Source organism: Ictidomys tridecemlineatus, unplaced genomic scaffold (assembly GCF_052094955.1).
Source record: "Ictidomys tridecemlineatus isolate mIctTri1 unplaced genomic scaffold, mIctTri1.hap1 Scaffold_249, whole genome shotgun sequence".
Classification (NCBI taxonomy): Eukaryota; Metazoa; Chordata; class Mammalia; order Rodentia; family Sciuridae; genus Ictidomys; species Ictidomys tridecemlineatus.
This window is the reverse complement of record NW_027522156.1, coordinates 298,680-323,849: the sequence shown is the minus strand read 5'-3', so window position 1 is coordinate 323,849 and position 25,170 is coordinate 298,680.

Genomic DNA, 25,170 nt, shown 5'->3' with positions numbered 1-25,170 from the left:
ATATTTTAAAAAAAACCAGGAGAGAGGGTCCATTTCTAGGTGCTCAGGGCTGAAATAGGTGAAATGAAATTCCCAGGGCCTAGAAGGTTAAAGGGAGAACACAATAGAATTGACACCGAGACCAATTCTTCCCTCTGAGAAGAAGGTCCTTAATGGCTGCTGCCACATCTTTGAAGACATACTGGGGGATTGACAATGCCTGGAAGTCCTTGAAGAAGGTCAAGGTTGAAGCTATTAGCTGCTACTCATCAAATGAACAGCCAAAGTGACCGGTAAACCCCTCATCTCTTCCTGTTGCCTTCCAATCTCCTTCTACTGCCTTTATTGATAAAAGTTAACAGGAAGTCTTTTGACTAACAGGGAATTGTAGTTTACAGAGTCCCAGCCTTGGCAGCATTGAGAATACTGTAGGATGTCTTCAGAATCAAGAGATCATAGATGAATAGCTAACACAGGCTTCTCATGTCACAGATAAAAGCTAAATTCCTACAGTGATCCCAGCTTCTACATAATATAGCTCCTTGATACTTCTCCAGTTAATTTCCTACTCCTATGGTTCCAGCCCTATGGACTCCTAGTTCTTTCCTGAACACACTGGTCATGTTCACTGTGCCTGGAATGCACTTCCCTGAGGTCTTCATGACTAACTCCCTCATTCTCTTCCACACAGGTATTGCTCTCACAGTGAGACCTTCTCTGGACTTTCCAACTACAATATCAACTCCTTCCCTGCTTTCTTTTCCTTTATGCACTATCACTCTATGATATACCCTATATCTTACATATTTATCTTATTGTATGTCTTTTCCAGTAACATGTGAGCTTCATAGGGGGGGAGAACTTTCTTTGTTTTGCCCACAGCTGAATCCTCAGTGAAAAGAACAGTGCCTAACCTGTAACTGACATTGAATAAATATTTTTATTAATAAATATCCACTAACATAACAACAGTCCTAGTCAACTCTCACCTGGAAACAACCAGGAGTCTACTTGCTGCTGTCTCTTTATCCATTCTTCCGCTGATGATCCACATTCAATGCTGCTGCTATACTGATTTAAGTAATCTAATAAGACTGTACCGTAAGTAGCTAGAGAACAAGAGTCCCGTCTTATTTATAGTTACATTTCTACTTCTTCCTCTTCTTCCTTTCAATCATGGCTTTGTATCTAAAACTGACTTACATAGCTAAAATTTACTTATTTGGAGTTCCTTTAATCATTTAATAGTAAAGTTTCCAAAAGGTAGCATCTTTATTAACAGTTTTGCACTTGTGATTTTTCATTATCATATTTGTACATTTCTGCAAATTCTCTTATTACCTACTTTGATCCTTCACACCATAAAAAACAAGAGAATCATTCTTAATTTGGCCTTTCTTAAGTCAACACAGGAAGGGAAAATACATATATTATTTAACATAAAAGTTACAGCTTTGAAATGCAGCCTGTGAACTGGCACCTGTGTTAAATTCTAGGTTTTTATTTCAGAGTAATTTATTATAAATTGAATATGTGTTTCTTTGTGAAATTCCTTAGGAATAAAGCATAATAAAATCTCACTTAAGTAATCATTTAGAAAACATAAGAGATGTAAGTTACAAAATTTGAACATTTATTTTATATTTGGCACAGTAGTCTAGAGGTCTAAAGGGAATAATTTTTAATAAAATTTCTATCAATTTTTGTCTTGGTTCCACAATAAAGAATTATGTTCCCTGTATTTTTTCCCCAAACAAACCCTGTTTCTCTACTCTGTAAAAGCAGCATACTTTTAGGAATGAACAGATTGATATAGTCTGAGGGGAGGACAAGATACAATAGGAATTCAGGCAACAATTCCTCATGCTTAGGTGTTTCTCTTTATTCTGAGCAAGCAAATCCTTGGAGATTTGCTTGTGCCATGCTAGTGGGTAGGTGAGAGGGCCTTCTCTTGCTGAACTTGGCCTGGAAGTCAGGTTTCATTCACTTTTTTTCCAACAGAAGGCTTGCACAAAATAGGTACTTAAAATGCTTCATAGAATTAATTTAAAAATCAGATACAGAGAGAAGTATATAAAGCAACTCTAATAACATATCAGTGGAATCTAAAAAATGTAATGAAAACCTTCAGATTCAGTGCAAAAATGAACACCCAGATTTATCAATTATGTAAAATTTGGCATTCTAAACATTGAAACTGGATGCATAGCCATAGAGAGTAAATGTGTGTGTGTGTGTGTGTGTGTGTGTGTGTGTGTGTTTGTGTGTGTGTGTGTGTGTGTGTGTGTAATGGTTCAAGCTAAATCGAAGGGAAGGGTTTTGGTAATTCTCTAGACAATTCTGGCTTATTTTTTTATAACCTATAAATTGCTGTCCTTCTTCAAATAATATGAATGTAAATGCATGCATATCATTTCCTACCTTCAGCTTCTCCCCTGCAGATCTGGGGTTCTATGACTTTGCAGGATTGTCTTTTCCTCCGGCTCATGCTTCTCTCCCTCACTTCCTTTGGAGCATCTGTTATGCAACATATTGAAAAGCAAATTGCCTATTTTGGAAAGGGTGATTTCTTTTTGAGCCCATCTTAATCTCCAAGGAAAATGCAGAGTCACACAAAAATATGCGCAAACAGCTGCAATACAGGTTGACTTTAGTGAATCCAAACCATATATATCTATCTATCTGAAAGTGAGGTTACTTTTTATAAAACTTCCCTGCTATTCTCATAGCACAGCATAAAGTCCTATGAGACCAAATATGCTGTATTTCCACAGACTTTACTTAAAATGGACTAGTATTAATTATCTAATCTTTATAAAAATACTCCTCTGATGAAAAACAATTATCTACATCTAATTGTAGGATTATCAAAAATATGTTATAAAGGAATTTTCTTGAAATAATGTGCTGCTGAAACATAAAGGAATATACTTTGAATCTCAGAATTACTTTCACTACTACTTTTTAGCTCTCATGATTTAACTTTGGCTTAATGTGATCCATCTGTTTGGATTGGAGCCAATACTTCTATGTTTCTTCACATTTACTGACTGCTTACATATCCTATCTGGCAAAGCAGGTAGTTTGTCTTTTCCTTATTTCACAAGTGTTTGGTGATTGCTTTTGCAGGTTTTACCAAAAGATTTTAAGGTAAATTCTAAAACTTCAAAAAAGCTTACATCATCTTATTGTTCTTTTTTTAATACACTATCAGACATTTATGCTAAATTGTTTTCAAGTGAATTATTACAAACCATTTTTCCCCCACACATCCCACCCCATTACTTCTACCTCCGTCTCAAAGGCATCCCAGTTGTCAGAGGACATGGACCTGACACACTCCTCGATGGCCCATCACTCAGGGACAAGACTGGAGATTGCATGCCAGATTACAACCCAAGTAACTGGATATTCACTTACTGAAATCCAGCACAGCTAACTCAGTAACTGATCCGATAAGAAAAGATAAGAAAAGAACTCTCAGGTACCCAGAGGTACCAACTGATGGAAGCAGCTATCACTCTTGGGGCTCAGGAAACATGGAAAAAGGCTGGTCTGCAAACTTACCACCTGGGCGAGGAGCCCTGTGAACCTGAAGCCCAGAGGCAGGTGTTTCTGAGGTGAAGCCTGATGAAGCTAATTCTATAAATGCTGGAATAACTGCCAGCTGGTGTCACGACCCCCTTGCCCGCAAGGAAGACACGACTCAGGAATCTTCTTTCAGCAGTTTATTCAGGCCCTTGACATTCTTCTAATAATTTTTCTAATCTCCGGAATAATAATTGGATGCCCCTCCCAGCCTTAATAAAGCACCACGAACCCCAATGCGAAGCTGCCACGTGGACCCTTCTCACAGGGTGCTAGAAAACAACACGCCAACTTTCTCTGATAAGGAGTTGACAATACGCCAACTCTCTCTGATATGGAGTTGTCCTTCACAGACCACAGCGGAGCCAGCGCCATCATGTAATGGCGACCACAGTCCGCAGGAACGGCTCACCACAGCTCCCCGTTTTTGTTTCACTAAGACAATACAGGCGAGAGTAGAGGTCCTATCCCACTGTGTAGAAGTGGCTGCATAGTATGGTCCAGCCCTAGGGGGCGCCTTCCCCAGATCTGACACCATATCAGCCGACGCCTTTTTTTGTGGGGCGGGGCGGAGACACGTCAAACCCGCATGCAATAGGACATGCTCCCCTTGAGGTCCCTCTTCTCAATGGATCACTCAAGTGCAGTGCCTTGCCTCGCATCCTGTATCGTGACGATGGTGAGTAAGAGGGAATAGCTGAGGTTGAACTGTGGCTGTCTAGAAGTACAACTACAAACAAGTTGGCAGCACCCTGAAAGAAAGGCACGGAGTTTAAAGTGATAGATAAAGACCAGTGTGGAAACCCTTCTGCGTGCAATGGCAACAAGACCTGCAGAGTGCAAGGGCTTTTCAGCACTAAAAGAAAGACAAAAGAAGGACATGTCGTACCCAGTGCAATGTTATAATAACTTGGGGTGCAACGACCATGTCAAAGGCACTAGTGTAGAAACCCATCTGCGTGCAATGGTAGCAAGAACAGCAGAGTGCAAGGGCTTTCTTACACTAAGAGAATAACGAGGAAAGACATGTCAATCCCAGTGCAATGTTATAATAACTTGGGGTGCAATGACCATGTCAAAAGTTTATTGCTTAAGATGCGCAAGCCAGACCTGTGGCGAGTTGCCAGTTTCTAAAGCAGCAAGAGCTTGTATGATCATAGCCTTATCTTGAGCACTACGAGCTTTAAGGTGACAGAGAAACCACAAACAGAAGAAGATACCAAAACAACACAGTGCACCAAAAATGCCTACTCCCACCCACTCCTTTAAAAAGGAAAAAGCAGAAGATATCCAATTGGTGAATTGACCCAGAGTCACGGGATCGACACGGGTACTATTCAAGACAGCTATCTGGGTTAGTTGAGACTGGATCATGTCTTTCGCTTCCATGGACCAATTTCCGGCCAGATATCCACCAATGATGTGGGAAGCATTTCTGGAATCATTAAATCTGACAGAGGTTATACATAAATGTGCACGTTGGTCAATGCAGCCTAAAAGTATTAGGTCAGCCAATTCCTCTACCTGAGCTTGAAGAAAATCTATTTTTTGGTTGGTAGCTAAAATCTCTGACAAAATATGTTGATTAATCGCATTTTACGATTTAAGTATAGTGAACGTTTGTTTAACAACTTGATTAATGGTGGCAGCAGTTTGTACTTGACTGGCCATGGCTACTCCGGCCGTAACTGCTGCAGCAGCAGATGCTGCCATGGCTGTCACTATAGCTGCCGTGATTCCAAAATCTCTGCGGACTCTAAGTAGCTCTACAATAGGAAATTTATCTGGATCCACAGTGACTGGGATTGGGACAAAAGTTGGAATTTTCATAATCACTGCTACAGTCCAAGAACCATTCCAACACTCAGATAAGAAACAGGTAATAATAGAACAATCCAGCATCCCCAATGAGGTGTTATTAGCTAAAAGGAACAAGAACGGGGATTGGATACAGACCATTGCAGGAGGCAATGTGGCATAATGTAACAAGAGAGTTGAACGAAACAGATATAAGCCTATTACCTTGGTCACTCTCCTTAGTAGTGCCAGAAACATTAGTCAGCCAGCTTTTGGCTCCTAGTAATTGAGCCAATGTAGAAATATCGGCTGAAGCCCCCTTCTCATTGGAAATGAGCCATTGAAACCAGGACCAACCTGTTCCTGTAGAGGAGTTGGCATTGTTGTTAAAGTTATAAACATATCTCTTCAGGGGGGGGGGAAAGGAGAAACCTTTAGCAACTTGATGTTTCTCCCAAGAATGATCCTGACAAGGCATAAATGTTGGGGGAAAACCAAAATTAGGGGTACAGTAAGGAGAGGCCTTGAAATGAGTGGCATTGCAAGTACTATTAGAAGAAGGAGGCATTGGGATTAATACCTCGGAGATAATAGCTAAAGTAGTTATGTTTAAAACAGAGCTAGTTGCGGGGGTCCCTGAGCCTGATTGCTTCCCTGAAACTACTTGGCTCAATACAGCACTGAGAATACTCCCTGAGACTCGAATGGACCGCAATGGGTCCTCCCAGTTAGTCAAATTTTTGGTCTTAAGGCTAATACAATTAGTGTTCCCAAGACTGAAACAAAAAACTCCTGTGAGATTAACTTGAGACTGATTAAAAATATTTTCCATGTCCCCTCTAGGAGAGGTACAAGGAGCAGACATCTCACATGAGGTAGAAAAAAGAGTGGGGAGGACACTAGAATTACTATGAACTGGCATTGGCATTGGCCATGCCCGTGCCACTGCCCACCACTGCATTGGTGCCATCTGTACTGTTGGCACCAGCATCAGAGCCAGAGCACTCATCAGAATGAAGCTCCTCATCATGGGACTGTTGTGGCACCTCCTGCTGCTGGTTAGTAGATCTCGAGACTCTTCTTGTCAGGCATTCAGGGATCCACAGCGGCTCCATGCGATCCTGGGGAAAAACACATACAGATCCTCGTGCCCATGTCAGCACGGGGTCAGGGCCGTTCCATTGGCCCGTAAGAACATCCTTCCACTTAACATAGCCAGTCACAGAGGGCTGAGGGGACACATGTCTATCGGCCGCAGAGCGGCCATGAATATCCAAATTCAAAAAATTAATGGTAAAATGAGCTAAGGACAGGCGTTCTTTAGGAGTGTGGTCAACTCCTATTCCCCCTTTTTGTTTTTCTAAGGTTTTTTTTAAGGTGCGGTGGGCACGTTTAACAATGTCTTGTCCTTGAGGATTGTAAGGCAACCCATGAGCAAGTTGTACTCCCATAGTAGAACAAAAAGATGTAAACTGTCTGCCCGTATAAGCAGGTCCATTATCCGTCTTAAGGGATGCAGGTGCACCCCATGTTGTCCATGTCTCTAAGCAATGAGTAACGAACGACATTACGCGCCTTTTTTTTCGATAAAGCAGAAGCATGAATAATTTTAGAGTATGTGTCAATAGAAACATGTACATATTTGAGGTTACCAAAGTCAGGCACGTGAGTTACGTCCATTTGCCAGACAACCAATGGCTTCAATCCTCGTGGGTTTACATCATAAGTAGGAGGATGAAGAAATGTGACACAATGGGGACATTGTAATACTATCTGATGAGCATCTGCTCTGGAGATGGAAAAACGTCTGCGCAGTGTCATAGCATTGGCATGAAAGTTGTGATGAAACAATTTAGCTTCTTCTAAGGAGGAGGCCAAGCATACCAACTGGCTTCTAGTTGCCGCGTCAGCACAGGCATTACCCTGTGATAACGGGCCAGGAAGAGAGGTGTGAGCCCGAATGTGCATTGGATAGAAAGGGGCAGTACGGCTACGGATAAGCTGTTGAAGCTGATTAAAGTAAGCAGACACAGTATGGGTGTCACTAATAGCTCCTACAGCCTCCAGAATTTTGAGCGCCTGCACCACATAGATGGAGTCCGAAATGAGATTGAAAGGAAAAGAACACTGTTTAAAAACTTCAATGACAATTTGTAGTTCTACCCATTGTGGATTTCCAGGAGCAAATTGATGCTGGACAGGGGGAGAGTCATTAATCACATAAGCTCCCATTCCAGACTTAGAGCCATCAGTAAAAATGTTAACAGCCCCCGGAATTGGAGTGGGTGAAGTCAGTTTAGGGAAAATGATAGGATGCTCTTTAACAAAATGGAGTAATGGATGAGAAGGGTAATGATTATAAATATCCCCTTGAAACGAGCAACATAGAATGGCCCAGTTGTCTAGAGTAGCACACAAAACATTAATCTGAACTTTAGAATAGGGTATGATAAGAGAATAAGGTGCTTGTCCGAAAAATTGAATGTTCTGTTGAATTTCTCTAAGTGCTAACGCTGTAACAGTATCAGGATAGTATTTTAAAGATTTTCCTGGGGATACATGTGGGTGGATCCATAGTAAAGGCCCATCTTGTCACAGTACTCCAGTAGGCTGCCGCATAGTGGCAAGCACACATAACTGGAAAGGTTTATCACTCTGGAGCCTGCATAGAGTAGCATGTTGTATAGCTTTTTTTACTTTTATAAGGGCTGTTCTGGCCTCTTTAGTGAGGGTATGAGGGGAAGTAAGATCTGGATCACCCTTAAGAATAGCATACAAAGGCTGGAGCACGATATTAGGAATATGTAAATAACCTCTTATCCAATTAATATCTCCCAACAGTTTTTGAAAATCATTTAGAGTCTGGAGATCTTGAGTTCTTATAGTAACTTTTTGTGGTTTTAACATGTCATATCCAATCGTCGCTCCCAAATACTTAATAGAATCCCCTGTTTGAACCTTCTCAGGTGCAATATGTAATCCATACTGAGCTAACAACTTCACCAAGTCTTTATAGGCCTCATTAACTGACTGCTCTAATTTGGCTGCCAATAATACATCATCCATATAATGAATAATCTTGATGGAAGGATATTGTTGTCTGAGAGGTGCGAGTGCCTTCCCTACATACATCTGACAAATCGTAGGACTGTTAGACATTCCCTGTGGTAAAACAACCCACTCAAACCTTTGATCTGGTTCCTCGTGATTACACGAGGGAAGGGTGAAGGCAAAACGCTGTGAGTCTTTAGGATGCAAAGGAATGGAAAAGAAACAGTCCTTAAGACCAATTGCTTGATAAGGGGTATGGCTCTATCAGGATCTCCAAAAATCTTTCCAGCGGCATCCACCATCCTTGCTACAAAATCTGAAAAGGGTTCTGTAGGGCCTTGTATAATTTTAGTCAGGTTACCAGACACCTCTCCTCTATTTGGAAGTGATTTCCATGCCCGAATGCAAATATTATTAATCTGGTCATATGCTTCAAGAGGAAATCCTGTCTGTTGATTAGCAAATCTCCCTTGCCCCAAAAGCATGTCTTTGTCCCAATGGGGGTGTCCTGCTGCATGATTTTGGGCGGCCTGCTCTGCTGCGCCCTTTAGCACAAATGCTCTCCAGTCCAAATATTTGCCTGGGGAGACGCAAGCCCGAACGAGGCTAGACCAATCAGAGGGAGTCATGCAGTATCTGGACCGATTTTCCACCTGAGTTAGTGTAAAAGCGGCATCAACCCCATAAGTGCGCACAGACTCCGCCAGGGTCTTTACAATTTTGAAATCCAAAAGCTCATGAAATCTTTCCCTATTATCATCCTGAAAAACTGGATAAGCAAGACCCATCTCAGCGTTAACAGCCCTCCATGTTTGGGCATGGAAACTTTGTCCCGAAACACCCCCGCCATACGGAGGCGGATCGGGAGGCTGTCTTTTTTTGAGCCCTTGTTTATCTCTGTTTCCTGTACCTAAACTCCCTAGCTGCCGAGACAGCGTCTCCAGCTCCTCATCTTCATTATCTTTCACCTCTGACCCACTTTCGCATGGGGGCGTGCGCAGCACACTGAGATCTGGATACAGTCTCCTCCCGTTCTCCACACCTCGCACACTCCCCTCTTCCTGAGACACTTTACTCTCTGTTGTTTTTGATTTTTTTTCATGTAATTGTTCTAAAACTTCTTGTCCTTTAACAAGCGCTTCTTGGCATCTGTCATCCGTAAGGCAACTACGGACCATCTTTCAGAGGGGTATCACCCCGCCCTCTAACATGCCCTGCTCACGAGCAAAATCAAGGTCTTTGCCTAATTTATCCCAGCTGGGTGTAGTGAGGCTGCCTGAAAATGCAAACCACGGTGCAGCTGTGTCTACCCTCTGTAAAAATCTCTCCAAGGTATTGCGTTTCACCTCCAGTCCCTTGGAACATAAAAGGCCATCTAGGGCCAGAAGAAGTGGACTTGAAGTCACGGCACCCATGACGCAACACAAGAAAACACAGAAATCAAAAGTGAAAGTACACAAAAACAAAACGAAAATACACAGAAAACAAAACGGAAATATAGAGTGCAATTGCTATGAGATGTAACGCCCTCTCTTTATTTACAGAGGAGCAGGTACCTTTTAACGCTCCCTCTTTATTTATAGAGGAGCCTCCGCTTTTTAACAGTGGGTCCCACCTTACCTGGGACTTACCGGCGCGCCTCCCTGACTGCTGAAAGTTCTGGTTCCTGGTGTTTTCTTTTTTCTTCTTTTCTCCCGGGTCTCGGCACCACTTGTCACGACCCCCTTGCCCGCAAGGAAGACGCGACTCAGGAATCTTCTTTCAGCAGTTTATTCAGGCCCTTGACATTCTTCTAATAATTTTTCTAATCTCCGGAATAATAATTGGATGCCCCTCCCAGCCTTAATAAAGCACCGCGAACCCCAATGCGAAGCTGCCACGTGGACCCTTCTCACAGGGTGCTAGAAAACAACACGCCAACTTTCTCTGATAAGGAGTTGACAATACGCCAACTCTCTCTGATATGGAGTTGTCCTTCACAGACCACAGCGGAGCCAGCGCCATCATGTAATGGCGACCACAGTCCGCAGGAACGGCTCACCACAAGCTGGGTCTCCCTGCTGCTGTGGGAGGGCACCGTAGCTTGCTGGGTGAGCAAACATCTCTGGAGTGATGTTCAGGTGTGGAAGCAGAGGTCATGACCAGAAGGAGCAAGTCCCTTTCTTTTCCCCTAGTGTTCCATTCTCCCTCTGTGGCCCCATCTTGACAGAGTGTAACCAGCAGACAAAGAAACATCCAGCCCCTACTTGCACTCCTACATGGGGGAGATGTGCTCACCTTCTGCCTCATCAGATCCTACAGCTTCCAGAAAATTGAGTCCATTGGAAAATCAATAGTGCAACCCCCATGGCGCTACAGGACTAAGTAGGAGCTTGTGATGGGCTGTGGAGAGCAAGCTGCACCTTGGCGAATGCTTCAGAGAACAGGTACCTGGACTGATTGGGGAGAGGTAACTTACGATGTACCCAATTCTTCATAGGCTAATGGGGCTTTGCCCACACATGACATTGCTGGCTGGCGAGGCCTCCTGCTTATTGCCACCACCATCACCAGGCTGTCTCTGTTTGTAGTGTGTTGGATCCTATTATTTGCTGAGTCCCTGCCACACCATAGCAAAGCCAAGTACAGTCAGTGATTTGGAGGACAGAGAATCTGGTTTTCCAGCTGCCAACTCTCAACTGTTCTGTCTCTCTGTCTAGGACATAGACTCTGAGGATGCAGTAGCTCCAGTTGACTGGCCATTGCCTGGACCTTGGAAAGAACCCCATAAATTATTTCAAATAAATGAAGAGAAATCTCTGGAGCAGAAAGAAGGGGAGAAATGAAAAATAAAAATGACATCTCATTCCCTGCCTTTTGGGTTTTCCTAATCCAGAAAACCCTCTTAACAAATTAGAGAAGGAAACCTCTCCTCTCAGTCATTCCTATTTTACTTTCAACATCATGCAACATTTGGAAGTTACTCACCTGAAGGAAGCCCAGTTTTGTAATCTTATAAATAAAAACAATACTCACTTTGAAGCATTACTGTAAGGATTAGTAAGATAATATATGCAGAATGTTTTCTACCATGAAGGGCACAGATGTGTTCAGCAAACTGTACTATTGAAATCCCCAAATTCCACAGCCTTCAACCATTGTGCCTTTGACATCACTTCCAAATAAATATACTCACTGAATAGTGATATAAACTAGCATCTACCGGGTATTTGTGTTTCGTGCCAAGCACCATTTGTTTTACCTATATTCACTCATTTAATTCTTTCAACAATTTATGAGGTAGATACATACTTTTATTTTTCCAGTTTGACTGAAGAGGAAATTAAGGTACAAAAAGTTCTGTAACCAACCTTAGGTTGCATTGCTAGAAAGTAGAACTAAAATTTGAACCCAGGGAGTTGGGCTCCAGAATCTATCATCTTCTTAACTACTGTTACTATTACAGTGATTCTTTAATAAAAGTACTAATAACCTTAGGTCAACAAAGCCTGTTTAAATAAAGTGACTTTCCATAAAATCCTTCATAACTTTTTAAAAGTCTGTTGATTAGATCCATAGAGATCTCAAGTTGAAAAACTTTTAAAAGTCCTCTCCTTGTACAGTTCAATACAGTAGTCACTAGTCATCTGTGTGACTATTGGGCAGTTGAAAGGAGTCTATGTCAAATTGAGGTATACTGTATGAATAAGATGTCTCAAAGTCTTCCTAAAATCATGAAAAAACCCTCCCTATTTTATATGTCAAATGATATAATATTTTGGATAGATTGGATTAAAGAAACCCCACTATTAAAATTAATTACACCTGTTTCTTTTTTCTTTTTCAGTTTTTTAGAAAATTTATAATTATATATGTGACTCATATTTCTATTAAGATATCTTTTCTTGCTATAATTCACAACATGGAAAAACTTTATCTAATTAAAATCAACTCTATTTCACACTTAAGTATTTAAATGAATTGAAAATGGGGAAATCTGCAAAGAAAATGTTCAAAAAACAAAAAACTATTAGAGAGACCTAACAGATACTTAATGCAAGTCCTCAAATTTCCACAGCATCCACTTTCTCTACAATTGAACAGATTGACATATTCATTTTCTAAAATTAAAGAAACAAACTACAAATATTGAGAAGGGTAACCCATTGGAAGCATATTAATTTAAACTTATATCACCTGACAATCTGATGAAAAGAAGGTAATTAAAAAAAAAAACAACAATGGAAATAAAATGGGATGTCTTCTTGAGGGAGCCCAAACTGTGCATAGTGCATGAAAAAGAGCACTGACTACTAAGCAAATTCCGAGGACTTTCTAAATAGTTCAGTTTAGTTCTTGTTTATTCTTTTTTTTCTTTTCCTTGTAGTAGTGGGGATTGATTCCATGGTCTCATGCATGCATGGTAAGCAAGTGCTTTACCACTGAACTATGTTCCTTCAGTATAAATTTTGATATTATGAAAATTAAGTGATTGATCATAGGGCATAGTCAATTCAAGAAAACATAATTGAGGTATCATATCATGGAAAGAGTTCTTTCTACCCAAAATGGTAAAATAAAATATCATTATTTGGTAATTCTGTCTACTAAGAACAACTTTTTCTCTCAAGATAAAGGTGGAGTGATAGGAGGAGACAATTCATAAAAGATGAGAAAGAATAAGGTTGTGCTGTGGTTTTTCAATGCTTTATGGTTAAAGGGGTTTACTTTAAAAGATCAGCCATCTTCTATTGGATAATATATTAATTTTTAGGATAAAATTCATAAATGGATATCAATGCATATTAGATTAATAGAGGGTGTGAAATAACAGCTTATAGTGATGCCAGCTATTGCAACTCACCTATCTGTATTAAAATGTGCTGCTTTGCCTCCACTGTCACCATCTTCCATGTGATTTTGTGACAGATATTAATGGAGCCTTTGGTTTATTATACACTTTGGCCGAAGCAAGTGAATGACCGTTTGGTCTGTTCACTGACTTCAAATCACATGTTATCAGTGAAACCTTCACTGCTGGGTTTCCTTTCATTGTATCTCCAAGCTGACCATTTCCTGTCAATGTCCAATATATATATTATTTTTTGGTTATATTTTTTCAGCTTTCCTTTGGCCACCAAATTGAAACCAATACTATAACTAGAAAGTTAAAAAAGAAATAATAAGAAAAAAGAGGAAAGAAAATCAGCTGAACAGTTATTTAAAATTAAGATTTGACTCTCCTATAATTGAAAATGAAAAAGAAAAACCATAGTCTAACCATAATTATTTAATATAGTAGAATATATTTAGGAATTTAGAATATATTTAGGAAATTCAAATAATAAATACAGATGCAGTTTTTAAAACATCAATGCACTTAACCTTTAAGTTTATAACTTAGGTCTTCTGTCATCATAATTGCTTTATACTACCAAAAAATAATATTTTGAATAAATGTTCCCTTTAAAATTTTTATTGTTGTCTTCATAGTGGAGTGGGTCTTTAGATGAGATAGTGTACAATTTCTCTCCTCAAGTTTATAAGCAATTCAAAGCAATTAATTGATTTGGAGAAGTTTTCAATAGGGTACTACTCTGAAATTTTCTGATTCCAATATTTCCCCCCCATAAGATTCCTGAACCCTTCCTGTGAAATTCTTAGATTTTTTTCAGAAACCCTTATATATTTTGTTCTTATAATTTGCCCCCTAGATATCTTATCTTTTCCCCCTAATCTACATGTATAACTTTCTAAGGTAGTTTTAGAATATACTCTTTTGATTTTACAGTTATAACCAGAGGATATGTAATAATTTTTCTTGGAATGAAAGTTTTGAGAACTTTCCCAAATTCTTAGGTAGTAACATTAGACTTTGGTAGCATCCCTGTCTGTCCAATCAATTTGGCCCCTGTTCTCTTGGCCTCTCTGGAGCTCAGGGGCTCAACTCTCTGATCTGGTATTAAGTGGTGAGGAAAAGATGTTGGTCGGTAACTTAAATTGTATCATTTTCAGTAACATATTGGATTATGCTCAAGATTATGAGCAGAATATCCTTGAAAATTCTGAGGAATGATTATTGGTGATAGGATTTCAAGGAGACAATATTTTTAGAATCTTAAGATGACCACTTGCTCCACTCAGATTCTAGCTAAATTAGGAAGCATTAGGCAAGTGAAATTTATAATTTCAGCTATAAAATTATTACATTCTGAGGATCTAATTTACAGCTTGGTAATAATACTGAATGATATTGTATACTTGAAATTGGCTAAGAGTGCAGATCTTAAGCTTTCTTACACTCACATGCAATAAATATGTGGGATGATGGAGGTGTTAATGAACTTGATTATGGTGATCATTTCACAATGTATATAGAGAGTGAATCATCATGTTATACACCATATATATATAATTTATACTTCAACAAAGCAGAAAAAAGAGCAAATGTTTTTCACAGTAGGTAAAACATACAGGGTATCAGATAATAGACAACTATCTCTGCTATTTATCCCGAACTAAAATAACAACAACCACAAAAACCCTGCAAAAGGCTCACGGATATGCTTCCTAAACAGAAATAGGGTGAAGGAGTTATTCAAGAAGAAAGAATGAGAAAAGGATTTGTTAATACATGTTCATCTATACAGGGCACAAGCCAACTACTAGACTCTGTAATCTTCTTACATTGAATGAGTGCTATGGTTTGGATATGTGGTGTTCCCTGAAAGCCCACATGAGACAATGTAATGCCTGTAGATATTTTCTTCTTATTTTTTCCTATGACACCACTCTTCTTTTCTTGATTTGTAGGAATCCTTCATATATTCTGCTCATTAACTGTGTATTTTTGGAATGTGTTGTTTAAATGCATTCTTCTAAATGAGGTTTATTTTTCTAATTTATTTATAGTGTCTTTTAAATTCTTAATTTTTACTGTAGTGTGAATTATCAGTCCTTATCTTTGTAATAATAGTTTTTTTTCATATTCATTGAAAAATCCTCACTACTCTTAGATTAGATTTTTCCCATAAATGATGTTTTTCTATTTTTCTCCTTAGAGTTTTAAGTTTAGTTTTCACTATTAAAACCTTAATCTACCTGGAAATGATTTTTACATGTGTGTTGTAAGATTGAAATTTTATTTGTTCCACGTGATGACCAATTGTCTGAACACTGTTTATTGAATATCCTTCCTTCCTACAGTTGTTAAATTTACTCCCTACATCATCTAATAAATGCTCAAATAAACATAAGCCTGATTCTGGGTTATCTATTGTTCCACTGGAGAATCTGCCTTTACTGCACTACATACACCACACTAAGTTACAACAACTTTACAGTATATCTGAATAACTACAAGGCAGGTACTCACACCTTATCCTACTGTTTCAGAGGCATCTATTTTCTTAGTTATTCACTCTTCACACAAATATAAGGATTAGCCTGCAAAATTCTACAAAAACTAGGAATTACATTAAGTTTAGAGATAAATTTGTCATATAGCAGTGCTATTGAGTTCTATCTGTTGATTTCAAATTTTGCAGCTTTACTAAATGAATTTATTAGTTCTAATAGATTTTGGATGGAGTCTCAGGTTTTTGATATATATGATTACAACATCAACAAACTGTGATGATTTGACTTGTTTTGGATATCTTTTGTTTCTTTATCTTACCTGATTGCTCTTTCTAGGACTTCCAGCAGTATGTTGAATAAATGTGATAAAATGGGCATTTTTATCTAGTTCCAGATTAGAGAGAAGGCTTTCAGCCTTTTCCCATTCAGTATAGTGTAAACTGTTGGCTTATTACATGTGACCCTTATTATGTTAAGCTACTTTCCACCTATACCTAATTTGTTTAGCATTTCACAAAGGGATGTTTAATTTTATCAAATGTCCTTTATTCTATTGAGGTAATCATATGTTTTTTGCCCTTCATTCTGTTGATACATTGTGTTACATTTGTTGATTTGTATATGCAGAACTAGCCTTGCATCCCTGTCACTTGTTATTGTGGTAAATAATATTTTAAGGTGCCTTTGTATTTATTTGACAGTATTTTGTGGAGGGCTTTTGTACCATCTCTGTTCTGTTCATGAAGAATATTGGTCTATTGTTTCCCTTTACTTCTGTTATACTTTTGTCTAGTTCTCATATCAAGGTAATTCTGGCTTTGGAGGAGTGTTTGGAAGAATCTCTTCCTCTCCAATTTCTTGGAATAATTTGAGAATAATTAATACTTGTTATTCTTTAAATGCTTGGTAGATCTCAGCAGTGAAATATATATCCAAAGCTACATTATGCCCCTTCCTGTTCTGGGTTTTTCTTTGATGGAAGAATTTTTATTGCTGATTAAACCTTATTATTTGTCTGTTCATGTTTTTTCTTCATGATTCCATTTTGGTAAGGTATAAGCATCCAGTGTTGTCCATTTCTCCTGGGTTACCAAATCTGTTGATGTATAGTTGTTTATAAAAATCTGTAATGAACCTTTGAATTTCTGCAGCATCTGTTGTAATGTCTTCTCTTTTAGCTCTGATTTTATTTGACTCTTCTTTTTTCTTACTCTAGCTAAAGTTTGTTAATATGGTTTACTTCTGTAACGAACCATATCTTTGTTGATGCTTCCTTAATTTTAAAGTCCTGTCTGACCTTTAGTGATGGTTTTATTTTGCTCATTCATCTGTGCCTCCACATTTTATTTAATTAAATATTTTTCATATACTTGCAGTTGGCATAATGTTACTCCATAAAGGTATTTATGTCCTAATCATCAGAGCCTGTGTGTGTGGGCACACATGACAAAGGGGAATTAAGGTTGCACATAGAATTCAAATCACAAATTAGCAGGTAGGGAGATTTTCCTCCACTATCTAGGTAGGCCAATAATGATCACAGGGTCATTAAACATGGGAAAGGAGGCAGAAGAAGCGGGTTAGAGAAAGAGATGTGACAATAAAAGCATAATCAGAGAGAGATAACATTGCTGGATTTGAAGATTGATAAAGGGAGTCATGATTCAAGGAAAGTAGGAGGCTTTGAGAAAAATGGAAATAGATTCATCTCTAGGGGATTCAAAAAGAACATGGCCCTGATGACACCCCAATTTTAGGACATCTGGCCCCCAAATGCTAAGATAATGTGTTGCTTCAGGTACTTTTTTGTGGTAATTTGTTTAAGTGACAATAAAAACAATACATAGCATCATATTCTGTATTGCATATTATGATTTTCTAGTTTGGGCTAGGTAGGTCTTCATTCTGCAGACGTGGTTGTCTAAATTATAGACATATATTTATTCAGCTTTATCTGGTTATTTTCTTTTTTGCCTCCATGAAATTTAGAGAATGAAGAACAAACTTGTGTAACTTAATACAAGTCAATAAGTTTTATCATCACAAACCTAGATGAGAGATTTGGAGGGATGGACTTTAGAGTCACTCAAAGAAATCTGATTTTATATTACCTATGCTTTTTACCCATCCAAATTTGTCATATGTCTTTTCTTTACAAATAATGGAGAATTATTTGTATTTCATATCAACTGGTCTTATGACTGATTCAAGTTTGGCTATATTTAATTGCCCTGTGGGAAAAGCACTGAAGTTTTCATCACCATCTTTTTGCTCAGGCTATGGTCTATTGCAAATGCAAATTATGGGCATGTTTGGGACATAATTTTGCAAGGATATGAGCTGGAGTTTACTTATTTTAAAGTACATGAACTTGTCCATTCCCTTTCCTTTTAAGATTTAAATATAAAATTAAACCTGCCAACCATTTTATTAGTCACAGCACATGTGAGTATGACACACTTTTCAGGAACTAGTTACAAAGTTTGGGCTTCTACCTACTAAAGATTACTGAGAACATTTTTATAAACCTCTTACCTTCTAAAACAAGCTAAAAGTTTGTATGTTCACTGACTTATTTCTTTGATGTATTTTCCTCTTGTGACAAAGTTAATAACTGCAAAATCATATGCTTATTAATATCTCTCTAAAAAAGAAGCCAAAAGGAGCATTTAAAATATTTCATTATAGCAAGCAAACCAACTGTAACTGAATTGGTTCTGGAATTTCAAAGATAAGTATAATTAATTATGCCTGTGTTTTTCTGGATCTAGTTAGATAAATATTTCTAACAGTAAAATAATATAGTGCTATATATGTTGTGTAGAATTTTTATGTAGTGTGTGTGCACACACACGCACACATGAATTTTATATATTCTGTTGAATTTTAGATTATTTCTTATTCTGGATTCTGGGTTCTGACATTATTAAAGTTAAATTCAAATTAAGACCCTATTTGTTTTGTTTGTTTGTTTTAACCATAAAATGAGTTACTTGAGACTAAAAACTATTAGGTATAATCACAACAACAACAAAATTATTGAGAGTTATCATGTGACAAGTAGTCTTTGAAAAGATTTTATGTATTAAATCCTAAAAACGCATTAACATTGGTGCCAACATAATCATCTGTATTTTACCCTTGGGAAAACAGTGTCTCAGAGAAGGGACAACACTGATCAGTTCACAGACTTTGTAGGTGTTGGAGCTTACATTCCAACTCAGGCAGCCTGTGCTCTCGTCTTTGTACTTAGGCTCTTGGGTTGTGGAAATTACATCTGATCCTGGAAATGGAAACAGAAGTTGGAGAATGTCAGAATACACTGAAGTTGAAAATTAGACCAGTTGAAGCTCATTTTTCTAATCCTTTTTCTTTCCTTGTAGAGTGTGGTGGATGATTGAAAGCAGAACCCAAACCCAGAGAGCTATACTCACACGCACAGTTTGGAGATAACAACTACCCAGGACAGGTGGACTGTGAGTGGTTGTTAGTGTCAGAACGAGGCTCTCGGCTTGAATTGTCCTTCCAGACCTTTGAAGTGGAAGAAGAAGCTGATTGTGGCTATGACTATGTTGAGCTCTTTGATGGTCTCGATTCCACAGCAGTGGGACTTGGTCGATTCTGTGAATCTGGGGTAAGTACACCACCAAGGGGATACTGTAGACAAAACTAAAAATGCCTATTAATTGATGATTACTGTGTGTAACATTTAAAATTTGCGATATTTGTGCAAAAAGTTATATTATTAACGGCTTGAAGAAATATAATGAATGTGCTCTTCCACCCTCCCACTTTTCTACTCCTGATGAATTTGCCTGATTATATTAGCCAAGCAGATTAATTTAGTAGTTATACTTTCTGGTTACTTCCATATTCTAACTTTTTATTGTACAATAAGTATTGAAATACTCAATAATCTCAAAGCATATTCTACCTTTTTATTGTGCAATAGGCATTTAAATATTAATCTAAGTGCAGTAAACTTAAACACATAAATTTAATGATTTCATCACCTTCCTCAATTAAAGCATTAACAGAAAGAATATGCACATCATTCTAATTGACATTCTCTTTTCAGCTGATATTCTTGGTGGGAGTGGAGGGTCAGCTGCTGGTATGTTGGCTCAGTCTATGCTCTAGGAATATTGTTCATTTCACAGTGTCTCATGTACAAGTGCAGAGTGCCAGAAACAGGCTAGAAAAGGTCACCATGAGAAATGAGAACGAAAAAAAGAAAGATTAAGGTTTTCTCAATGCTTCTTTCCTGGGATGCACTGAATTAATATTGAATAGTCTTCTGAATACATATTCTGTTGTGAAGATATTAGTCCCAATTTTTGAATGTCTGCCAGTATCTATTGCGTAAATAATACTGTTGAACTTTTGCCCAAATAACAACTGAAATAAAGAAAAAAGAAATTTCTTGCTACTTAAATTATTAAAGCAAAAATTAATTGAAGATTTCAATTCTAGAGTGGCTTTGACTCAGTAATTTGTGAAACAAATTTAACATCCCTTTACCTTTTCTGACCTCTCTTTATAAATATATTTTTAAAAAAACTTTCCTTAAGGGTTTGGGGAAGAAATACGCGAATCTAGAAAGGAAAGTAGAAACAGGCTCATGCAGGTTTGAAGCCCAGCTATAGCATTGACTAGCCTTTTGATGTCTAGCATAACATTGTCTTTTCTCAGTCTCAAGTTTCCTTATCTGTAAAAGGAAGCAGTCAATCATATTGATTTGTCAAGGTTGTTGGGAAAGTGGAATTATATGCCAAAGAAAAATATGCTCAAACATGAATTGCCATGAAGAAAAAGCAACTCATTCTGTTGTTTTGTTTTGTTTTCTTTCAGCCACCAGAAGAAATCTATTCAATAGGGGATGCCATTTTAATTCATTTACACACAGATGACACAATCAACAAGAAAGGATTTTATGTAAGATACAAAAGCATAAGATATCCAGAAACCACACATACCAAAAAATAACACCAAAACCTCTGTCAGAACATAAAGGATTGTGCACGATGGAGAGAAGACATAGACATATTAAAAAAAAAAAACTGATGATATTAGCACAAATGTTTTTATATAATGAGTTTGAACAAAAGAAAACTATAAGGTCAGAATGATCTCTGTACTAGAAGACAAGCTTCCAGCCAATCCTGTTTAGCAACAGGAGGATATTTGAACTCTGTGCTTGATGTGCTGTTAAAACTGGTTGAGGGGCATCTTGTGCTTCAAGGGAGACTCTACAAGCTTCTGTTAACAGCTTGAAACAGATGCCTTGCAATTCAGACAGTTCAATTCAGGGGCTGTGACCCTGCAAATGTTCCTTTTGACCATTTTTCAAGATTTGGGACTGATCTTGCAGGTCATAAACTGGAAAAACCTCTTCTTAGCATAATTGCTTTGACTTTGTATCACGGATACAATGTAAACCAGATCCATATGAGATGATGTGAAATGGGAGTTTTTGAGGGTGGTTTGTATTTTAAGTATGTGTGTGTGTGTGTGTGTGTGTGTGTGTGTGTGTGTGTGTGTGTGTCCGTCTGTCTATCTGATGTTTGGAAACTGGAATATTTCAGCTTCATTATTTTCACTTGCAGGCCAGCTTAACCTGTTTGAAACACAAATGATCTTGAGACCACTTCATTGTTCTTACATTTTGACTAGTGTAAGTGGTCAAGTAGTGTCAATTAAAGCCAATGCTGATCATCATTTATTTAATTACGGAAATGCCCAGTTAATTGGTGAATTCAGTTCCTTCTGTGTAAGTGCTGCCTTTTTACACCAAATCCAAGAAGCATGTGATGTCTTACGAACTTTATGAGAAAACTTCCCCGGGGTGTGCACAGGATTCTTCTAGATGCTTGCCTGGCTGGACCACACTCAAGTTACTACTGCTGCTATTGTCTGTTTTTCATTGTTGACCTATTATTGTTGTAGTTATTATTGTTGATATTGTCATGGTTAGTGTATTTTAAAAAATTAGATGAAGTGGAAATAGGCCTTGTGAGAATTGAAAACTCTATTTTTTCCATCTGTCTCTCTCCCTCTCTCTCTTCCTGAAATTCAGTTTAAAAATGCAATGTTGGGGAAAAAAATGAATTCATTACTGAAAGATTTCCTATGGTGCTATTGCATAAACATTTTGTAAAACACATTTTGACCTTTGAGCCAACCACCTGTAGACTATGAATGTCTCCCTGTGTCTTGCTGTTACCATTTGAAGACTAAAGACTTGTTAAATGTACCAAGGGTATATCATTGCCTGGGCAGCCCTTGTCCTGTGGAACAACTTCTTATAATGCCTTAGAATTCTTGCACATGATCAAACAGATCCTCCTAGAAACACACCTCTAAAATGTGGAACCTGATAGTGTATGCGAATCAGTAGCTCCGTGAGGAAAATCCATTTCTGTGACTGAGACATCGGACGTAAATATAGTGACGTGCTTTTGTTGTAGAAAATGTAATTTTAGAATGACTTTTCTGTTTTACAGCCATGTGTTTTTTTAATATTAATGTACGTATATGTGAGACTGTCTGAGTGAGTGAAGCCACAAGATTGTGAAAAAGTAATGAGATGGTTGAAAAGTTAAATTTATTGTGCCAAGTTCTACTAGAATCCTGTTTGAAGTAGCACCATTCTTAGGATTCATGGACAAATAATGGGAACTTCTAATTATTATCAACCCCATTAAAGAAATACTCTTTTCTTTAGAGAACTCTATTTTGTTGTTTTTGGATGTTGATGTAGATTGCTCTATGAAATAGCTTTGTTTCTGTTACCTGTCCATGAATGTTCAGTGTTTAATAAAATTGGGTATATTTCTTTATTTTTACAGAATTAAATTATACACACAGACGTAGCTAATTTGTTCTTTCTCTCATTGTTCTCCTGAAAAGATGTTCCCCTACTCAGAAATTGTAAAGTGTAAATACATTTTTTTTTAAAACGTCGTTTTGATCTCAATGACTGTTACTTTAGAATTGTGTAACTATTGCCTGCAATGTAGATATGCCTCTGCTTGGAGCTGATTTATTCCAGTAACTTCCACTATTTTTTCACTGATCTCCAGTTAGCTAAGATACGCCAGGAATGGAGAAGAGAGAAGAAGGCATTTACAGCAGGAGAGTTCTACACTACTCTGAGCCTGTGCTAGGCACATACACTAGCTCCTTGTAAATTTCATACTACCCATTGAGGACTCTGGAAACATTGTCATTTTGTAGTCAGGACCTGAGGCACCAATACATTATGCCACTTCTCAGGGTCACAGTGTAAAGTTAGATGTAGAAACCCAGCTTGTCTGATATCAACATCTGTACCCAATGTAGTTGAATCAATCTCAATATATACAAACAGTAGGGTTTTTGAATGATGAAACTTTTTCACATAAAGTAAATTTTAGGGGTGAATTAGAGTAACACTTTCAGGGTAAAGATATTGTTCCTTTTAGGAACAGCATGAAAAGTAGAATGTTAACTGTAGATATCGTTAAGAACCAGAATTAATACTAAAAATTTAAAACAAACACACTGTAGTTTGAACCTTTTGTTAAAAATGAATATATTAAATTATTTTACATGGCATGGTAGGGAAATTATAGCATTCATTTTTAAGAAATAGTCTGAATATTCCAATTGACATTAGGCCATATGAGCTATGCTCAACCCCATTGGGAAATTATAGAGGTTTGTAGGAAGCATATTGTCATAACTTTAGATCTTCAGTGTGGATATTAATTTTATTGTATATTATGTCAGATATGAGTTTACTGCATATATTTTTTACCTTAATTCAACATTTGCCTTACGTGTGTTGTTAAGTGCAGACAGCTTCATTGTTATTTTTTTTAGTAAAAGTTAGACATTGTTCTAGGCATTTTATTAAATTAATATTGTAAATTATTATGAATCCCTAATCAGCATATTGAGTTTGCATTATATTTGCAAAAGTTCTAACTCCTGTGAAATCCTCAGGACTATACACAGAACAAAAACAACAAAAATTCTGCTCAATATGATTTTTTAAGTTATTTTTAAAAGTTAATTTCAAAAATAAATATTACTTTTAAGGTGATCATAATAAAACAATTGCATAAAACAACTTTTTAAAGGCAATGGATGAGAAATAGTAGTTGTATTTCCAAAGTCCCCAAATATCCCATGTCTTCCTTGGTTGACTTTTTGCTATCTTGAGCTAATTTTAATGTGTCACAGTATCAAATTTAAAGCTTGTTCAATTTTGTTGTTAAATATCCTAGACAATCTTACTTGGTTTCTATTATTGCTACATTTTTGATGGTAAACTTCAAATATCAAATTTCGTTCAGTATAAGCAAAATCCCCCAAAGCATCAAAACTAATTTTATTTTTTAATGAGTTAAAAGGTATTTTTTAAAAAATCAATAAATTTCATCCATATTTATATTTAGTACAACCATGTGTGACATTAGGTAGTATAAGTATATGACACATATAATTCATGTTTGCAAATCCATACTCTCTCTCTCTCTCTCTCTCTCTCTCTCTCTCTATATATATATATATATATATATATATATATATATAAATATATATATATATATATATATATAATATATATATAATGCATTCAAAAGTAACGGTACATATGCCAATTGAAATTCATAAGGGGATATATATCTTTCACATATGTACCCACAATATTCATTGTCCTCTACATTGTTTCATGTATAAACTTGTTGAAGTATAAAGCTCACAACAGCTTGAATTTTCAGTTACCTCAGTGTATTGGGGTGCAGTGATCTCTTCATGAAATTCATATTTTCCAAAGTCAGAGTACTCTGTGATGGCAGTAGGATTATATACACACACACACACACACACACACACACACACACACACACACACATTGGGACCCTTGCGACAGAGACAGGGAGCCAGGAAGTTACATGTTTGTTAGTTTTAAAAAGTTCATGGAGAAGTATAATGAGAAAAATGTGTGACAGGTTTTATAATAGGTATCTCTTATGAAGCAAAAGGCAAGTCCAAGTATACACCATGCCTCCCAACAAATGCCTCTACTTCTATTCCTTTAGGATTATTTTTATCAATGTTAGGATAAGTTGTTGGAGTCTAGTAGGTTATGGGATAGTGTCAGAGGTTCAATATTTCAAATAGCAATACAGAAAATGAGTCTAATATATATGCGAACATGTGCCACATAAACATCATCCACTGTCATCCACCACAATGCCTTGACATTTCTATCATCCCAAATAAGACACTATGAGAGGAGAAGAGGAAAAAAATCTGTGAATACATATCTGGAATTGGAAATTCTGAGGAGCTCACAAACTTGGGTGTGGCAGAAGAGATCCCAAAAGTAGGGGACAGGGTAAACATTCCACAAACATGGGAGCTTTGCTG